This window comes from Onychostoma macrolepis, chromosome 03, assembly GCF_012432095.1.
Source record: "Onychostoma macrolepis isolate SWU-2019 chromosome 03, ASM1243209v1, whole genome shotgun sequence".
NCBI classification, from domain to species: Eukaryota; Metazoa; Chordata; class Actinopteri; order Cypriniformes; family Cyprinidae; genus Onychostoma; species Onychostoma macrolepis.
The window spans coordinates 9,299,964-9,320,645 of record NC_081157.1 but is presented as its reverse complement, the minus strand read 5'-3'; the positions used below and the strand labels follow the sequence as shown (position 1 = coordinate 9,320,645).

Genomic DNA, 20,682 nt, shown 5'->3' with positions numbered 1-20,682 from the left:
CCAATCCTTCTTCTATCATTTCAGGTTTATCCATAGTTATTGGAATGCTAGAAAACAGCTGAGTACGTAGTTATGTTATGATACGTAATATTCAGAGCGTGGGGAGATGGGGGATTTCCCCGGTCTACGTCTCTGCATCAACTGAATGAATCTTTTTTTTTTTCCCCATTAATTTTTTTATTCCCAGTGAATAGGAGTTAAAACTCCCACCCGGATGACAATAATAGACCATGCAAAATACAAAAAATAAAAATAAATAATAATAATAATATCTTTAAAATATTGCCAAGTAACATTGCAAACAACAATAAAATCACAGAAGGACTTTAACTGTAAGCGACACAAGTATACGGAAATGATGTTTGTTATTATTTCAAATTTTGTATACATTTTTATAAACTTTTTTTTGTTTATTTACTACTTAGGCATGTTGACAATAACGCCATCAACATTGTCTATGACCAGATATGTTTTTAGTGGACTTTCAAAATTTGCTTTGCTTGAGAAAGCATGAAAATATACAGTTATGATTTTTATTTTTTTTATTTTTTTCATATGATTTCGTTGGGTTAGTTTTGCATCAAACACAATGTAATTTTCGGCAATCGAGATCTGGCAGCAAAAGTGCATTTTTTCACCTGGGCGAGCGCTTCGCGGACAGCTTACCCCGGTCAGGAAATCAGTCGTCTACCAGCTAAACACTGAGAACGCGCTACAATCCTGACGAGTCATAGCCACAGAGCGGAGGCGCCAAAGCTGCGGAGAATCTGCTTACCCGGAAGCTTCCGTCACTGTCTCACTGACATAGATTTACAGAAAATTAATTTTTTTTTCAAATAAATAATTTTACATATTTATTCCCAACACTTTATTAAGCTTTAAGTCACATCTCAAATGACAAGAGATCATCTTATAATCATGTTTATATTCATTAGCCCGTGAACTCATTCTCTCAGACGGCCTGGGTATGCGGCGCATTCGCAGCTTATATGGACAGAACGCCACTGGTATATACAGTATGTATATATATATATATATATATATATATATAATATATATATTTGTGAATGCAATTCAAATGCTGTTCTGTGTCAGCTGCACCACACGGATACATTGTTTTCATTCAAATCAAAGTGTAAATAAACATAGAAAATGCATACGCTCTTTGCGTTCAGTGGATACTCTCCAAAATGGCGCTACGGTGACAAGGAAGAGACAAATTGTTGAATAAAGTTGTTATTTTTGTTTTCTTTTCGTACAAAAATATTCTCGAAGCTTTGTCAAATTACGGTTGAACACCTGATGTCACGTGGATTATTTTACCGATCTCCTTGCTACGTTTCTGGATGTTGATCGTGTTAATTACATTGCTGTCTATGGGAGGGTCAGAGAGCTCTCAGAATGCATTAACAATATCCTAATTTGTGTTCCGAAGATGAACGAAGGTCTTACGGGTTTGGAACGACATGAGGGTGAGTAATTAATGACAAAATTTTCATTTTGGGGTGGAGTAACCCTTTAAGGAAATATGATGCATTATCTGTGACTAGTGCCCACACATCACTGAGGTCCAGATTGTTTCTGTGGAGGGTCCCCAGTATTGCCTGGGAAAATGTTGTGTAGTTGCAGATCTCCATAAAAATGATATGTGTGAGAAAGAAGTGGCCTTCAACACCTGAAATAAAATGAACTAAATTAGTGAATTTGAATTATACAATTAGGTTTGCCAATTATAACCAAATACAAAATATTACTTAGTAATTATGTATTTAATTATGTTTGAAAACACTGCATGAAGTCCGCATGAAATCATAATTTACAATATTTATTTTGTTAGCGTACATTGCCGGTCTTAAGGTGAAAAATTAATCAGTGCAAGTTAATCCACTTAAAAAAAAAAATAGTTAGTCTTGGTAATCTTTAATCAAAATCTGAACAGTTGCTTCTGCTCTGGAAGGGCATTCTTTCTCTGATTACCTCAGTTTGACGAGTTGGGCAGAATATGCTTAACCACGCCCCTCCAATCGTTAGTTCCAGGGCCTAAAACTAATTTTTTGCCACACCTGCCAATGGCCTGTGACGTTAGAAAATTTACCAGGCAAAACATTTTTTTACCGGCCATGAAACTCTTTTTGCAAAAACAGGCAGTTATTACTACTACTATGACTAAACAATGTTTTTAATTTGTCCTTTACTTTACTTTCAAGAAAAAACAACAACAAACAGATCTATTGATTTATTAATCAATGTTTTCGAACATTTTCGAGTTTTTTTTATTTAGTCCCTAGAAAAAAGGAATTGTTGAGATTTTTGTCCTTTGCATGTTTTTGGCAAACGGATCAGGCCATCGTGTTAGTCACAGTATCAAATACAAGCCAGTCTCTCTTTGATCCATCGTCACTGAAACACCATCTCTCGCTAAAACACCTAGAACCGTCATGACGTTCTGATGTTTGCTTTTCATGTTTCCGTTCTGTTCCGACATAACCCCAGGTATGTGTCGCCACATTCTTACACCGTGTTTACTCCAGACGCGACAGTTGTCATGTCGTACCGCAACAGCTAAAGTCTGTCTACACTGGATGTGCCAAAGCGACCATTAAAAATCATTTTAACTTTGTGTCAGTATGTCATAAACAGAACGAGGCATCAGTTTACTGTCGGGGATTTGTCGTATCGCACCGCACCGCATCCAGTGTAGACAGCATCACTGATTATAATGGGTTCTATAGTATTTTGTCGTGCCGCTTGCCTCCGGTGTAGACACGATGTCAGTTTATGAAGAATAAAGAAGGGAAAAGTTAATCTTCTAAAATAAAGCAGCAATATCTTCTCAGGTAAAAGTTATTAGAACCGTGTCTAGGTACAAGCTAGCCATCACACTGCTCTGACCTTATCAGCCCGTTTTTATCCTATTATTTGATTCGCTCGTCGCTCATTAATTTTAGCCCCTTCTGAAAAAAAGCAATCTTGATAACACCATGTTGAGCAACTATAGATCAATATCAAATCTTCCTTTCATAGGTAAGATTATTGAAAAGGTAGTTTTTAATCAGCTGAACAACTACTTGGATACCTTGGATTTTCAATCTGGTTTCCGAGCGCATCACAGCACCCATTAAAATAATAAATGATATTCGCTTTAATTCTGATTCTGGCAAAACATCAGGTCTGGTACTACCAGATCTTAGTGCTGCGTTTGACACTGTCGATCATAACATACTTCTAGAGAGACTGGTAAACTGGGTCTGGCTTTCTGGGATGGTACTCAAATGGTTCAGGTCATACTTAGAAGGGAGAGGTTATTATGCGAGTATAGGAGAGCATAAGTCTAAGTGGACATCCACGACATGCGGAGTCCCACAAGGCTCAATTCTTGCACTGCTCTTGTTTAGCCTGTATATGCTTAGGTATGCTAAGTCAAATAATGAGAAAGAACCAAATTGCCTATCACAGCTATGCTGATGATACCCAGATTTACCTAGCCTTATCTCCAAATGACTATAGCCCCATTGTCTCCCTCTGCCAATGCATTGATGAAATTAACAGTTGGATGTGCCAGAACTTTCTTCAGTTAAACTGAAGTCATTGCATTTGGAAACAAAGATGAAGTTCTCAAGGTGAATGCATACCTTGACTCTAGGGGTCAAACAACTAAAAATCAAGTCAAAAATCTTCTGGAGACAGACCTTAGTTTTAGTAGTCATGTCAAAGCAGTAACTAAATCAGCATACTATCATCTCAAAAACATTGCAAGAATTAGATGTTTTGTTTCCAGTCAAGACTTGGAGAAACTTGTTCATGCCTTTATCACCAGCAGGGTGGAATATTGCAATGGTCTCCTCACCGGCCTTCCAAAGAAGACCATTAGACAGCTGCAGCTCTTCCAGAACGCTGCTTCCAGGATTCTGACTAGAACCAGAAAATCTGAGCATATCACACCAGTCCTCAGGTCCTTACACTGGCTTCCAGTTACATTTAGGATTGATTTTAAAGTACTTTTACTCGTTTATAAATCACTCAGTGGCCTAGGACCTAAATACATTGCAGATATGCTCACCGAATATAAACCTAACAGACCACTCAGATCATTAGGATCGAGTCAGTTAGAAATACCAAGGGTTCACACAAAACAAGGGGAGTACGCTTTTAGCTAGTATGCCGCCCGCAGTTGGAACCAGCTTCCAGAAGAGATCAGATGTGCTAAAACATTAGCCACATTTAAATCCAGACTCAAAACTCATCTGTTTAGCTGTGCATTTGTTAAATGAGCACTGTGCTACGTCTGAACTCATTGCACTGTATTTTATGTATAATCATTTTCTATTCTTAACTGTTTTAATTTCATTTTAAATCAATTTTTATATAATTTCCTTGTGTTTATTGTGCTTATTATTATTATTTTTATTATCTCAGATCATTTAAGGGTTGGATCCAGACTAAAGCTTCTGTAAATTTATGTAAAGCTCTGTAACGGAGCCAATGAGACGTGCGGTTCCATGTGCAAAGCTTTTATTATACAGTGACGTGGTCAAAACACAGGCAGGGTCAAACAACGGCAAACAGGTATGGCATGGGCAAGACACAGAGCAATCCTAGGGGGCAAGCGTGGGTCGATGATCTGCAAACAGTATCCAACAGGGTAAGGCAGAGAGATAATCCAGGTACAAGAGCAATAGTCCAGGTGAGGCATAAACAGAGTCCGAACGGTGAGACAGGGGTAAATACAGGGAACACAGACTAGAAAACAAGAAACAGGTTCCGTATCGCAGCTAACACTAGGGGAGTGAAAAACGCAGAACAATACTTGGCGATCTGTCTAAGGAAGTCCATGGCTTAAGTAAGCTGTGTGATCAGTGCAATCAGCTGTGTGTGTGTGTGTGTGTGTGTGTCGTCAGTACAATGAACGATGGGTATTGTAGTCCATGGGTGACGTGCAACAGTAGTGTAGTGCAAGAGTCAATGTGGTGAGCGACGATGAATGTCAGAGAGTGTGGGTGCTTTATGGCAGTGCTGATGAGGGTGAGCAGGTGCAGGTGATCAAAACTCAGGTGACTGTGATCTCGTGATTGCTTGTGATGACGTTGACTCTCTGACACTACCCCCCCCTCCAGGGGCGGCTCCAGACGCCCTTACATGGCGGCGGGGGCGACCTCGGCCTCTGGGTGCGGGACGGTTTGGATGGTTACGGTGGAACTCCAGGAGTAATAGTGGGTCAAGGATGTCGTCCCGGGCCACCCAGGATCTCTCTTCCGGCCCATAGCCTTCCCAGTCGACCAGGTATTCCAGTCGACCTCCCCGCCGCCGTGAATCCAGAATCTCGTGGACTTGGTAGATGGAGGGTTGGTCCAGGATTTCTGGAGGAGGCTCGTCAGGTTCTGGTGAATCTGGGGTGAGAGAGGAACAAGGTTTCAGTAGGGACACGTGGAAAGTGGGGGGGATACGGTACCTGGGAGGAAGTTGGAGCTGATAGGAGACCTCATTGATCTGCCTCAAGATATGAAACGGACCGATGTAGCGGGGACTCAGTTTCTTACAAGGCAGGCGGAGTCGCAGGTCTCTGGTAGAAAGCCACACTCGATCTCCTGGATGGTAAAGGGGAGTGGGCTTTCGGCAGACATCAGCGAAGGCTTTATGTCTCCGCACTGCCCGTTGCAGGTAGACGTGCGCTGAGTCCCACACTCTCTCGCTCACCCGGAACCAGTGGTCCACAGCTGGAACCTCCGAAGGCTCTCCCGTCCACGGGAAGAGCGGTGGTTGGTAGCCAAGTATGCATTGAAATGGAGTAAGGCCTGTGGTGTCTTGCCGGAGGGAATTCTGGGCATACTCGGCCCACGGGAGGAAACGGCTCCAGCTGTGCTGATCTTGATGACAGTATGCCCGGAGGTATCGTCCGAGCTCCTGGATCTTCCGCTCAGTCTGGCCGTTAGTCTGAGGATGGTACCCCGAAGATAAGCTCACGGTGACCCCCAAGAGGCGGAAGAAGGCTTTCCAGACGTGGGAAATAAATTGAGGTCCGCGGTCGGACACTATATCTTCGGGGATACCATAATGCCTAAAGATGTTGTGGAAGAGGTGTTCTGCAGTGTCCAGTGCGGTGGGCAAGCCGGGGAGAGAAACCAGTTTGCACCCTTTGGAGAAGCGGTCCACTATCACCAGTACACAGGTGTTCCCATCTGAGTTAGGCAAGTCCATCACAAAATCGATCCCTATATGAGACCATGGTCTGCGAGGTACAGGGAGTGGAATGAGCTTGCCCACCGGTAACTGTCGGGGAGTGGATGACATGGCGCAGACTGAGCAGCTCTGGACGAACCTGATGACATCACGGGACATACTGGGCCACCAGTACCGAGCTTGGAAGAGCGAGAAGGTCCGTTGTCTGCCTGGGTGTCCAGAGCCCGGTACGGAATGAACTGAGCCCAGAAGGGGTAGTCGAAGATCCGTGGGAATGTAAATCTTCCCTTCTGGGCCTCCCGGCGGAGCAGGTTCAGTGAGGGTGGCGGCTCGGATGTCGTCGTCGATGTTCCAGATGATAGGGGTTACGATGAGGGCTGGAGGGAGAATGGGTTCAGGATCCGAGGGAACTTCTGGGGAATGAAGGCGAGAAAAGGCATCTGCTTTACCGTTACGGTTTCCGGGACGGTAGGTGATGGTGAATTGAAAACGGGTGAAGAACAGGGACAGCGGGCTTGGCGAGGGTTGAGTCTTCGGGCTTCACGGAGGTATTGGAGGTTCTTGTGATCGGTGATTACTGTGAATGGGTGTTTGGCTCCCTCCAGCCAATGCCGCCACTCCTCAAGGGCCAGTTTAATAGCTAGGAGTTCCCTGTTACCGATGTCATAATTCTGCTCCGCGGGGGTCAGTTTCTTCGAGTAATAGGCGCAGGGTTGAAGGCTGGGAGGCTCGCCATAATGCTGGGACAGTACGGCCCCGACGCCGGTGGTGGAGGCGTCCACCTCGACGATGAAGGGTTGATCTGGGTTGGGATGACGGAGGATAGGGGCCGTACTGAAAGCATTCTTCAAAGCATCGAAGGCTTCGTGGGCACTGGGGTCGAAGGACAGGGACTTGGGCTTTCCCCGGAGAATGGTGGTGAGTGGAGCGGTGATCATACTGAAGTTCTTTATGAAACGACGGTAGAAATTAGCAAATCCTAGGAATCTTTGGAGTTCTTTGATAGTTTGTGGAACAGGCCAGGTGGAGACAGCAGTGACTTTCCCCTGGTCCATTAGTATTCCCTCCTTGCCTATTATGTATCCGAGGAACTGTACCGTGGGGCGATGGAAATCGCATTTCTCCAGTTTTAGATAGAGTTGGTGTTGTCGAAGTCTCTCTAGGACCTGCGCAACGTGTTGGCGATGGTCGGCCAGGTTCCGGGAGTAGATCAAGATGTCATCTATGTAGACCACAACGAATCGATGGAGGAACTCCCGGAACACCTCGTTCATGAAACCTTGGAACACGGAAGGGGCGTTGGCAAGTCCATAGGGCATAACCAAGTATTCGTAGTGGCCTGATGGGGTAATGAAGGCAGTCTTCCACTCGTCCCCCTTCCTGATCCGAACGAGGTTATAAGCGCTGCGCAGGTCCAGGCGGCCGGGACCAGGGGAAGTGGATAGGGGGGCTTGACAGTTTGGGAGTTGAGGGTTCTGTAGTCGATGCACGGTCGTAAGCCCCCGTCCTTCTTACCCACGAAGAAGAAGCTTGAAGCCGCTGGAGAATTGGATGGCCGGATATACCCCTGTTTGAGAGCCTCCATAGCCCTGCGCTCCGGGATGGACAGTGGGTATACTCTACCCTTGGGGAGTTTGTACCCAGGCAGCAGATCTATGGCACAGTCCCATGGCCGATGTGGTGGTAGTTGTGTGGCTGCCTGCTTACAAAAAACATCCAGGAACGCCCTGTAATCAGATGGGATTTCAAGGACTTTGTCGGAATCAGGGTTCTCGATCTTCGTGGAGGCCACTTGGAGTTGTGGGGGTTTGTGCAAAGGTTGTGGAATTCCCTTGAGACACCGTTGATAACACTCCTCACTCCGGCGAAGAATCTCACTCGTTTCCCATCTGATTACCGGTGAGTGGAGGATGAGCCAGGGGCGTCCCAGGATGATGTCCACGGTGGAGCCCTCCAGTACCAGAAATTTTATTGCTCATGCAGAATTCCAATTTTGAGTGGCATAGTAGGAACCTCGTACAGGACGCGCCCATGTCCTAGCGGCTTTCCATTGATTGTTTCGACTCGGAGCTCCTGGGAACGTCTTTGGAGAGACAGGTGGAGACGCTTGGCGAAGTCCTGGGAGATAAAATTTCCCGAGGAGCCCGAGTCGACTAGGGCAGTGGCTGGAACAGATTGAAAGGGGGTGAGGAGTTGTACGGAAATGACTGACAGTTTCGAGATCAGAGGATTCATTTGAAGTGTACTCACCGCAGGACGTGGGGGTTTGATGGGGCAAGCCTTGATGTAGTGCTCCGTGGAGGCACAATAAAGACACAGGCCAGATGTTAATCGTCTGGTACGCTCACGGTTAGTGAGACGGGCCGTGTCTATGAGCATAGGCTCTGGTACTGGAGGGGTGGCAGCGGGTGAAACGGGCTGGTGAGCGGCTTCTGAGAGGTCACATGCAGTGAGACGCTGGGAGATTCTGTTGGCTCGCTGCATGAATCCTTCCAATCCCAATGTATCATCGTATATTACCATTTGCCGGCGGATCGAAGGCTCCAACCCCTGACGATAGGCGCTAAGAAACGCCGCTTCATTCCAGCCGCCAGAGTGCGGAATTGTAACGTGTACTCTTGGGTGGAAGAAGTGCCTTGACGTAAGTTAGGAGTGAATCCGATACCGAGAGTGCTCCTGTAGCTGTTCCAAATACTTCCTTGAAATGACGAGTAAAAGCCTCCTAGGAATTGATTATGGCAGTATTGGCATCCCAAATGGCCTTAGCCCAATTCAACGCCCCTTCCGGTAAGGAGGGAAATCAAAAAAGCTACCTTGGAGCGCTCGGTAGGGAATTTCTGCGGTTGCATCTCCAAATAGAGGGATAGTTGTAGCAAAAAGCCGCCACACTCAGCCGAATCACCCGCATAGGTGGCAGGCAGCGCCATGGGACTGGCCGAGGCAGATGGAGGAGCTGGAGGAGGAAGCAGCGAGGCCCGCAGAGTGTTCACCAGCTCCTCCAAGATCTCCGATGGTGATGATGGCCGGGGATCCATGCTGGTGACGGTGTCGGTGTTGTTCCGGTCTTCTGTCACACAACAGAGCCAAGAGCCAAGGGTTAGAGGTGAATGTGACTTTATTCAATAATAGTGAGATGAGAGTTCATGCACGTGGAAGTGAGTCTTTCTGAGGGGGAGATCGCAGAGTACTGGATGGTGTGAGTCCGGAGAGCAATGAGGGTAATCACAGGAGATCGTGGGAGCATTCGGTGGAGTATCGCTGGAGAGAATCTGAGGAGTAACAATGGGAGAAGTTAGTAGAAAGGAGCCAGGTTACCGTTCCGTATGTGAACCGTAGACCGGACGATGAATGTCAGAGAGTGTGGGTGCTTTATGGCAGTGCTGATGAGGGTGAGGGTGAGCAGGTGCAGGTGATCAAAACTCAGGTGACTGTGATCTCGTGATTGCTTGTGATGACGTTGACGGTGACTCTCTGACAGATGTGTTAACTAATCATTATGTAATACAATTTTATGATTGTATTAAGTAACAGTTAGCTAATCAATAACCAATGTATTCTGTCATACCTCCTGAAGAACTACTATTAATTACTAGTTAAGGTTCAAGAAAAATAACTACTAATGAAGAGTCATACACAATTACATTGAGTTGTGACCCTTTCATATAAATGTTATTAGCAGTAGTAGTAGTATGAAAATGCAATATTAATAAATGCAATACATTTTATAGAGGTTTTGCCTGTGTAGTGAATTGTTTTGTGAGTGTGTTTTGTAAGAAATCAGCTTCCGATAGGAACTATGCTATGCTATCTACTATGCTCAGTTTCTTTTCATTTATTTTGAACAAACAGTAGTGCAAATTACAATTTTTTCCATTTAGATGTGAAAATACTAAATATTATTACATATATATATATATATATATAATTTGTTTTGTTTTCATTGTGAGTGTTCACAAATAAAAGCAGACCTTTATACAGTGATGCATTATTAACCCTTTAACGCATACGATCACACCGGTGTGATCAGTCTTGGCTGGTCCCTGGAGCGTACGATCACACTGGTGTGATTAGAACTTTCAGTGAGTCACGTCATCAACTGCTGAAATTCAAATCTGCTTTCTGGCGCGGAGCCAGATCAGACGCGCGATCGCTTGTAATATTATCACTTATTCAGTGTTTTCAACCATATAATGCTTATTTAAGATTTCAGACATTTAAATACACATAAGTACTAGCAAAGCCATACATTTATAGTTTGTAAAATATGCGCTGATGTCTATGGAAGCAGCAATAATGATCCTTACAAATATAATCTGACGACATGTTTTATTGATATCATATACACAGTGTAGGTAACAATAAAGTTTACTCTGCTCTTCTCCCAGTTTACTGGAGACTTATTTTAACGTGTTTCGGGAGGAGAGGATGAATTTACGTGTTGTAAATCCCACAGCTGGATTCAGCGCGAGCAAACATGGCGGCGCCCATCACCCGGTATAGATCAACTAACACGATCATTATAAACGTGTTTAAACAACCAAACACATTTACTTGCACATATTTCAGAATCGGAATATCAGATATTTAATAATATAGCGAGTATGTTTGTGAATATTAATAATAAAAAAAGGAAAAACGAAATAAAAGCAATTCATGTGTCATACAGCGCTATTACGGCTGCGGTGTGTCACATGACAAGCATGACGCGTCGCCATGGAAACAATAAGGCTATAAGTTCTAAAATAACGGTTGCCTAAAAAAACTCACGCCTGGGGCTCAGCTAGAATATTTTAAACTCACGTGCGAAAGGGTTAATAAGAAAATAAGTGTTTAAAGTTGATTCTGCTGGTATAAGGAGACAGTTCAAGTGATCGCGCCGGAACGCGCACACACACACGCACGCACACATCAATTCCAGCATTGCTAACTTGACAGCACAGTTGGTACTTTATCAAAATAAAATACAGTGAGCCAAACATCAGCATGCGCCTCTGTCACCGTTGGAACGCGACTAAAGTACAAAGTCTGTCATTTGCATAATAAATAATAGTTTCGCATTCAGATATGTTACATTGCAAATATGGAAATATTATGGAATATTTGGATTTGTGCTGAATGAGAGAGGTAGGATACACCAGCACAAAGCTCCATTTCGCAAACAGTTGAGTGCGCAAGCCTTTAAAGTATACTCCCTTGTCAGTCTATATGAGAGACCGTTCAGAATCAGCACATGGTCACTGTCTGGGGGCTTTGTTTTCAAGTGCGCAACTCATGGTACTCGCTGTTCTTCCGCTGGCGGTTATCAAACAGTGCTGCATTACTGTGAGCGCCCCCTTCTGGATTGGGGGTGAATTGCCTGTATTCGTCGTAAGGCCTCATGCACCGAACCAAGACGCCTGTACCGTGACGGTTCGGTACGAATACATGTACCGTGCCACCCCTAGTAACCAATTAGTAATTAATAAAGAATTATCGAATAATTCTGCAGGACTTATTTCGAATCTGAAACAGTAGGCCTATTCTAAAGTGAAAATATAAGGAACCCATTAGTAATTAATCCATAATTATCAAATAATTCTGCATAGTCAAGACAAGACAGTGGAGTTGGGGTTCCTTTCCGAAGCAGATTTCCTACAGAACATGCGCACAAAGCAATTATTTATCATACAGGCAGAAACTTATGTACAATTATAGTAATGAGTTATTTTAGGTGTGCAGCAAACAAAATGCATATTTAATTTCCATTATAGGCTAATAATAGAAGTAGTGGACTGTAACAGAGTTGCTACTGTAGTAGTACTTTGTACTTGTCCTTTTTCTCAAGCAATTTTGAAAATGAATAGGCCTACTTATAATTTTACTGGAGTAATATTTTATTGGGGTATCTGTACTTTTACTCAAGTACTTGATTTGAGGGCCACAGCCTGATTATTAAAGTGACTATTTGCGTATAACTGTTCAGTTGTAGTTATTTTTCTTGAACCTTAAGTAGTAGATAATTAATAGTTCTTCAGGAGGTATGACAGAATACATTAGTTATTGGTTAGCTAACTGTTACACAGTCATAAAATTGTATTACATACTGATCAGTTAACACATCTTCCTTAGTAGTTAACAGTAGTGAGTTATTATTCAAGTGTTAATGAATAATTACCTGTTAGTTCTTCAATAATTCCTTATTAGTTATGCAGTTATGCATATTAGAATATGCAACATGAGATGTTGCATATTCAATCCATTTTTCCCAGTGCGAAGCACATTGTTTCATTTTGTGATTTACAAATGCTGTTATTTGCTCCACTTTATAAATGTCCATTGTGATTTTCATCTATGCATTTAGGGTAGGACTCTCCTGTGACAACCATTTTTTCGTGAAACACTTTTTAACAGCCACCAACAATATATTAATTAGATATTTCTCTCTTTTTAACCATTCAGGGGTATATATCCAAAAAATAAGGTTTCACTGTTAATCGCACATTTAAACAGAGGTGTAAAATACTTAAGTGATTTTACTTGATTAGTTTACTTAAGTATTATTTTGGGGGATTTGTACTTTATTCAAGTACAGTTTAAACTGGTTACTTGTACTTTTACTTGATTACATTTCTGGAGAAAAAAACAGTACTTTTTACTCCTTACAATTTTATTTCATCTTAAAAAGTACATTACATTTTTATTTTATCTCATGCACAATACATATGGTAAACAGAAGTTCAAATGTGTGTGCGTGAGAACCAATCAATGATCATTGTTTTCACGCATCAAGCACACACATTTCTACTTCAGTTGTGACTTTCATCAGATAAATATCTGTTTTTGAGAAAGAAATGTTTATGCGTGGTTAGTGAAAAACTAAAATTTTGAAGTCACTGAAATAAGGCCATAAAACACATACAAAACATTTGTTCACAAGACTTTTGGATCATATAGCTTAGAGTTTTTGCTTCAAAATGATATGAAAATCATCTTGTTTGCTTGCTCACAGAAAAATATATTGATTTAAAGTTTCTAAGTCACTTTTTGAGTAAAAAGGGTCCATGCGAGAAGGCGTCAACCTTCACATTCACACCTGAGAAGACAAAGGCCCGCATAATGAGCCATTCCGTCAGGTTTGTGACTGCGAGGAAAGAGTTACAAGAAAGAATATGAGGACAAAATAAATTTATATATTTTTTTGTTAGTAGTTTATTAAGAATATATTTAGCTATCACATAAAATAACTTGAGATTCACTTGCAAGTGCAGTTAAACAGTTTATTAGGAACAATCAAAGCTGACTTTTTAGCATCATTTTAGCATTACTCCAGTCTGTAACGGGACCAACGAGATGAGAGGCGTGCGGATCCATTTGCAAGGTTTTATTAACCCTCTGGGGTCGACAAACGCGTATATGCGTTTTGAGGCAGATTTTCCTGATAAGGCCGAAATGAGCTTGAATTACTCTGCCATTTTTGATCGTACAGATAAAAGCAATACACCATTCGAATCTGTAAGGGGTCTACTTTTATTTGTATACACTCATAATAACAACTAAACTTTGTGCTTTTGAATAATAAAGAAAACAAACAGGGTGCGCTCTCTTTCTTCTCCGTCTCCGCGAACTGCTTTTTGAAACACATCACTAAAATGAACTGTAACTCAGCAAATACTTCACATAGAGACATGAGAAATATATCTATAGAAAGCTTGACATGTCTACTCTCAAATGAAGTAAGTCTTACCGAAAACAAATATTCTGTGATAAAGTAATCCGTATGAAACCAAGGACATGTCCAGTTTTTCCGTCTGGTCTCATTATCTTTAATTAGGTCACGCCCACACGCTGCTCACGCTATTGTTATTACAAACCGCCACGCGGCGTGTAAACGCCCACACCACCGTAAACAAAGCAGCAATGCGTTCATCTCGGATACTTTTCAGTTTTGGAAGAACACGCTGAGGAAAAAGAGTTATATTTACCTCAGAAGACGCGCTGAGAGGAAAAAGCTTTGTTAACCTCACAAACAGAACACGAGCGCGGCTGGAGCCGGCGGAGGAGGAGATACTTTATACCGAGTAAGTAATGTTTCTTATTGGCATTCGATAATGTGTTGTTGTGACAAAGTTGAAAGCATTTATAACTCCAGAATAAAATGTGTGAAATCGAGTGTAAAATTTTGAAATATGATAGGCAACCTTTCATTGCATTTAAATGTTGCACGACGTGAGGATAGTTATATGTTCTATAAACAATGATATAAAAGTAATATCTAAGAAAGTTTAGACCAATCTTTACTGTGAAGTAGCCTACTCTGTTTGCAAATACCTGCTCAAACATGTTTATAATAAGCTTAATAATAATTTAGTTTCTCAGTTATACAATGTTGTTTTTGTATTGTATGATAATACATGCAAAGCATGTGTGCATCTATGTTATAAAATCACGTGGGCAATGTTGGTGATTGCTAATGTAATAATATAGTTGCTCCTGATAAGACTATCAACATGCTCACTAATTTATTTATTCATTTTAGGGGGGGGGGGGGGTGCTTTATTTATTTTGAATAGTAATATGTAGGCCTATATATTATAATAAATATAATGTACTGTTTTTGCTGTACTTTGGATCAAATAAATGAGCTGAAGACACTTCTTAAAAAAAAAACATTACAAATCTTACTGTTTAAATAATTTTACTGGTAGTGTATGTATTGTCACCATGTTTGCTTTGTCTTTGTCCATTCATTGTGTTGCTCACGTCTGTTTTGGGTTTTCTCATGCAGTTTCTGCTGTCTCCTGTTTTCCTGGGTTCCAGTTTCCTGCCACTGTTTTGGATATTTTGGATATTGCACCCACGATGTCTTGACTCTTTTGTTGTTTATTTGTTTGTTTGTTTCTAATAAACTGTTTAACTGCACTCGCAAGTGAATCTCAAGTTATTTTATGTGATAGTTATACGTATACACATTTCTTTTTTCCTCACATTCTTTCTTGTAACTCTTCTCTCTCAGTCACACACCTGACTGAATGGCTCATTATGCAGCTCATTATGCGGGCCTTTGTCTTCTCAGGTGTGAGTCACACCCTCTCGCATAGAGCCTTTCCACTCAAAAAGTGACTTAGAAAATTTAAATCAATATATTGTTTTCTCTGAATGAGTGAGAAGCAAATATTCTAGGCTACAAGATCCAGTTCTCAAAAGTCTTGTGAACAAATGTTCTGTGTGTGTTTTATGGCCTTATTTTAGTTACTTTAAATAATTTTAGTTTTTTTCAAACCACGCATAAACGTTGTTTTCTCAAAAACACAATCATGTACGTACATGCTGCTCACATATTATTGTAGCCCAGTTTGTGCTGAATACAGTGTTTTTGGACTTTAGCCATTAAAATGTTTATAAGCAACTGAAAAAAGCACAAATGTCAGGGCATGTCAAAACTTCTCTGGGGCCCCAAAACACCCTCAGACCCCAGAGGGTTAAGAAGAGACGTGGTCATAACAGGCAGGGTCGAACAGTGGCAAACAGGTATATCATAGGCAAGGCAAAGAGACATCCAAAATGGGCCTGGGTCGGTCGACAGTGAACAGTATCCAAAGGGGCTTGATGAGAGAGGTAATCTGAAAACGAAGCAAAAGTCCAGGCAGGGGAAAACACAATCCAAAACATGCAGGGAAAGACTAGGAAAACTATCAGGGGCTCTGTAGAGTAGCTAAGGCTAGGGGAGCGATAAGCACATACAATACTCGGCAGTGAGGGAACGAAAGTCCAGAGTTTAAATAAGGCATGTAATCAGTGTGTGCGTAGGATCAGGTGTGCGTGTGATTAGTGCAATCAGCCATGTGTGCAATCAGTGCAATGAATGATGGGAAATGCTGTCCAGTGTGAAGTATGGTGTGAGAGTCAATGTGGTGAGCGAGTGACCTCTGGTGGTGAATGAACGGAAGTGCAGGGAAAGGATTCGTGACACAGTCACATGATCCTTCAGAAATCATTTTAATATTCTGATTTGCTAATATAATTATTATTATTTTGAAAAGAGCTGAGGTTTTGCAGGTTTTTTGGATGAATAGAAAGTTCAGAAGAACAGCATAATTTGTAACATGATAAATGTCTTTATCATCCCTTGTGTGCTAAATAAAAGTTTTAATTTCTATATATACTGACTCCAAGCTTTTGAATGTTATAGTGTATATTGTTACACTTGGAGTAAGACTGGAGTAATGATGCTGAAAACGTAGCTTTGATCACAGGAATAAATTACATTTTAAAATATATTCAAATAGAAAGCAGTTATTTTAAATAGTAAAAATATTTCACAATACAACTTTATGTATTTTGGACATAAAGGCTTGGTGAACAGAAGATAATTCTTTACAAAAACATTAAACATCTTACTGTTCAAAAAGTTTGGACTGGTAGTGTGTCATTCCTGCAACAGATGCCGTCCAATAAGTGAAACAAGTAAATCATACCTGATATTTACGTGTTTTATTTAAGTGTTTCTGCTTCTTTCCATGGATTCAAGAAGAAAAAAACATAATCATTAGTCAAGGAGTTTGTTTTACCATAGAATATCAGCGTAGTTGAACATCTGATGTTGGTGCAGCACTCTCAGAGTTCAACAGTTTGAAGAAAGTCATCAGGATTCATCTGTGGTGCAGGTATCAATAAAATACAAACAACCCCCCAAAAAAACATTTGAGAGCATGTTAATATCAGGAGCATCTGTATATATATATATATATATATATGTGTGTATGTATATATGTATGTATATATATATATATATATATATAATATAAAGAAAATACATTTTATATCTGAGAAACTAATCATTATTGTTTAGCACGTTATTAGAATCTATTTTTGAACAGAGTAGGCTATTAACAATAAACATGTTCTAAACATACTTAGACTTGTAGCATTCATCATCTTACAGTGTACACTCATATTACTTTTATTGTTTTATATAGAGCATGAAAATGTTTTACACGATTTCAAACACTGTAGTCAGGAATTATAGTTTGGGAAAAACCCAACTATGATAGCCTAGTATGTATGATTTTATAGTAGCCTATGATATGATTCTGCAGCCATAGACTCATGCATGTTTTGCACTATAAAAGGATGTAGCCTACTTTGTACTATAAAAAAAATGATATTTTATATCTGAGAAACTAATCGTTATTGTTTAGTACACTATTAAAATATATTTGTGAATAGAGTATTAATAATAAACATGGTCTAAACATTCTTAGACACGTAGCATTCATCATGTTGTAGTTTGGGAAAAACACAACTAACTGTTAGTAAATCTGTTCAAGTTTATGTCACAATAACACGGTAACTAATGCAAAAAAGAAACATTAATTACTCATCAGATTGATCTCCTTTTCTGGATGAAATCTTATTCTTCTTTTTTGAGGGAAATCCTGCCTTTACTCAGCGAGTCTTCTTCCAGAAACGAACAGTAGCTGCAATGAATGATCTCCTCACTCTTTGTTTGTGTTGGGCGTTTGCACGTGCGCACGTCCCATGTGGATATTTACATATGAACGGTGCGAGCCGTGAGGGGGCAGGATTTCATTAGAGATAATGAGTCAGACGAGAAAGACTGAACATCGTGTTGGTTTCATACGGATTACTTCATCACAGAATGTTTGTTTTTGATAAGACTTGCTTCATTTAACCTCTTAACTGTCACCGTCCCCTCTGTGGGACGCCTATGTTTACTTCACTATTTTACAATTAAATCCTAATCTAATCATGAAACTATTCGATCAAATTATACTAATCAAACTATATATTGTTGGAAAGGTCTAAGACTCCTAAATAGGTATTTTACCACTTTCTTTGTTAAAAAATGATGTAGGAAAAGTAATAGATTAATTTATGACAAGAGTGGACCTGAAAAATCTACATCATAACAGGAGTTCTGACCTTTGTCACAGAAAGTCTTCTTAGTTGCCTTTTTCTCTATCACGCTTTAGAAATCGTAAGAAATTATATATCAGTTGAAAACTTAAAATCTCAAAATTTATCCTTTGAAACCCATTTTAAAATCAGACATTTCATTACCATGGAAATGGTACATCAAAATCATGTTACAATTTAACATTGTACTTTTCTACTTTTACTCAAGTATGTTTTTGGCCAGATATTTGTACTTTTAATTGAGTAAAATTTTCACAAAGTATCTGTACTTTCACTTGAGTAAAATTTTTGAGTACTTTTTACACCTCTGCATTTAAAGACATCTTGCAAGGCAGTATGTATTCCTCTCCAATAGAGCAGTCCCAGTGTAATGAGGAGGCAGTGGCGTCAGGATCCATGTGCAGTTTTATTGAAACACAAGAGAAGTCAGACAGGCATAAATCAGTAACTGGTGTCAGATATAGCAGAGGCAGGGCAGAATCAGAAACAGAGTTCGGGCTGAGGGTCAGGGCAGGCGGCAAACAGACAATAGAGATACTCAGCAAGGCAGGCAGAGTCAGAAGAGGCAGGCAGCAATCCTTCGGAAACGGGTAAACAATCCAGGTCATCAACAGGTAAGCATACACAGGGAAAATGCTCAGAAATGACTGCATAGCGAAACAAGACTTCGCAAGGAGAGCAAGGGCGGCACAGTTTAAATAGACCAAGCAATGAGGAACACCTGTGCAGGTGATCAGTCTCTGGCACGGGGTACGTGGGAAATGAAGTCTTAATGAACCGGTTAATACTCTGGTGATAGTTCCCTCTGGTGGTGATTGGAGGGAGCCACAGAGGCTGAATTTGTGACACCCAGAAAATATGGTAATGATTCGCGTTTTGCTTTCCACATTTTCTCCAACATATCGACAGATTATTATCATGGTGTGATTTCTGAGCAGGCGTAATAAAATATCTTATCAAGCTTTTCCAACCAAACTCCCTCCATTTTTGTGCCTTAGAACATTTCCAACATTTCCCTCCTTCCTTCTCCCATTTTGTTTTAATAAAAGAAGTTGAGTGTGTTTTAAGGTTTAGCAAACATTTGTATATGCATGAAACAATTTTACTATGAAAATCTGATTTATATGCTTTTCTAAACAATTCTATTAAGCCTGTCCTTGTCTCAGCCACATTCTTCATCTTTATATTAACAAAATATTGCATCTGCAAGTATCTATTAAAAATCTTGTGTTTCTAATGAAGGTTTCTCTTTAAGTACTTCAAAGCAGGCTAGTATATTATCTTTTATTATATTACATAAAACTGTTATCCCCTTATCTATCCAATCCTTAAATCGAGTGTCTAGTCTGTTTGGTGTAAACTCGGAGTCGTATGCACACCATTTAAGAGGCACAATTTCTTCTTTTAGTTTATATTCTGTTATAATAGATTGCCATACAGTTAGAGTGCAATTTACCCATGGGTTATCAATAGTCTTAATGTATTCTTGTATATTACTATCGGCCAGGGTTGCCTGTATGGGGATCAATGATATTTTCTGCTCCATGTTTTTCCACTGAGCCTCGTAAAATGGATTACACCAGCATATTATGACTCCTATCTGTGCTGCAAAGTAATTATCTCTAAGGGAAGGTAATCCCCACCCCCCCTTTTCTTTAGCTAGCAGTAATGTTTTAAAGCGAACTCTAGTTTTTTTTTACCTTGCCATATATGTGACCCTGGACGATTTTGACCCTACACCATCTGAAAGCTGAATAAATAAGCTTTCCATTGATGTATGGTTTGTTAGGATCGGACAATATTTGGCGGAGATACGACTATTCGAAAATCTGGAATCTGAGGGTGCAAAGAAATCAAAATACTGAGAAAATCACCTTTAAAGTTGTCTAAATGAAGTTCTTAGCAATGCATATTACTGATCAAAAATTAAGTTTTGATATATTTACGGTAGGAAATTCACAAAATATCTTCATGGAACATGATCTTTACTTAATATAATAATGATTTTTGGCATAAAATAAAAATGGATACTTTTGACCCATACAATGTGTTTTTGGCTATTGCTACAAATATACCCCAGCGACTTAAGACTGGTTTTGTGGTCCAGGGTCACATATATCTTGATAACATCTTGTCCCACTCGTTAAACTGATTTTGATTAATCATTATAGGTAGGGTCTGAAATAAGTATAATAGTCTAGGCACAATGTTCATTTTGATAGATGCAATACGTGAACTAAGACAAAAGAAAGGAATTAAATTCCATCTTCCTATATCTTCCTTAATTTTTTTTATAGACAGGCAAATAGTTTCATTCAAATAATTTTGTAAGATCTTTTGGCATGTTAATGCCAAGGTATTTGAAAGATTCTGTTTGCCATACCAAAGGGTATCTGTTTTTAATTTCTCTTGGTATTTTGTAATTATACGAAAGTAGCTGAGTTTTACCTATATTAGTCTTATATCCTGATATCTGGCCAAATATTTCAAGCGACTGCATCAATTTCGGTAAGGAGTATGTTGGTTGCCCCAGGTATATGATAATATCATCTGCATAGCAAGCCAATTTGTGTTCTGTTCCTTTAAAAT

The 20,682-nt window shown here is 40.3% G+C and overlaps 1 pseudogene; it reads right to left on the bottom strand.

Moving 5' to 3' along the window:
* Nucleotides 1-8,755: 8,755 nt before the first annotated feature.
* On the bottom strand, nt 8,756-19,806 carry LOC131534317 (uncharacterized; annotated as a pseudogene).
* Nucleotides 19,807-20,682: the final 876 nt, after the last annotated feature.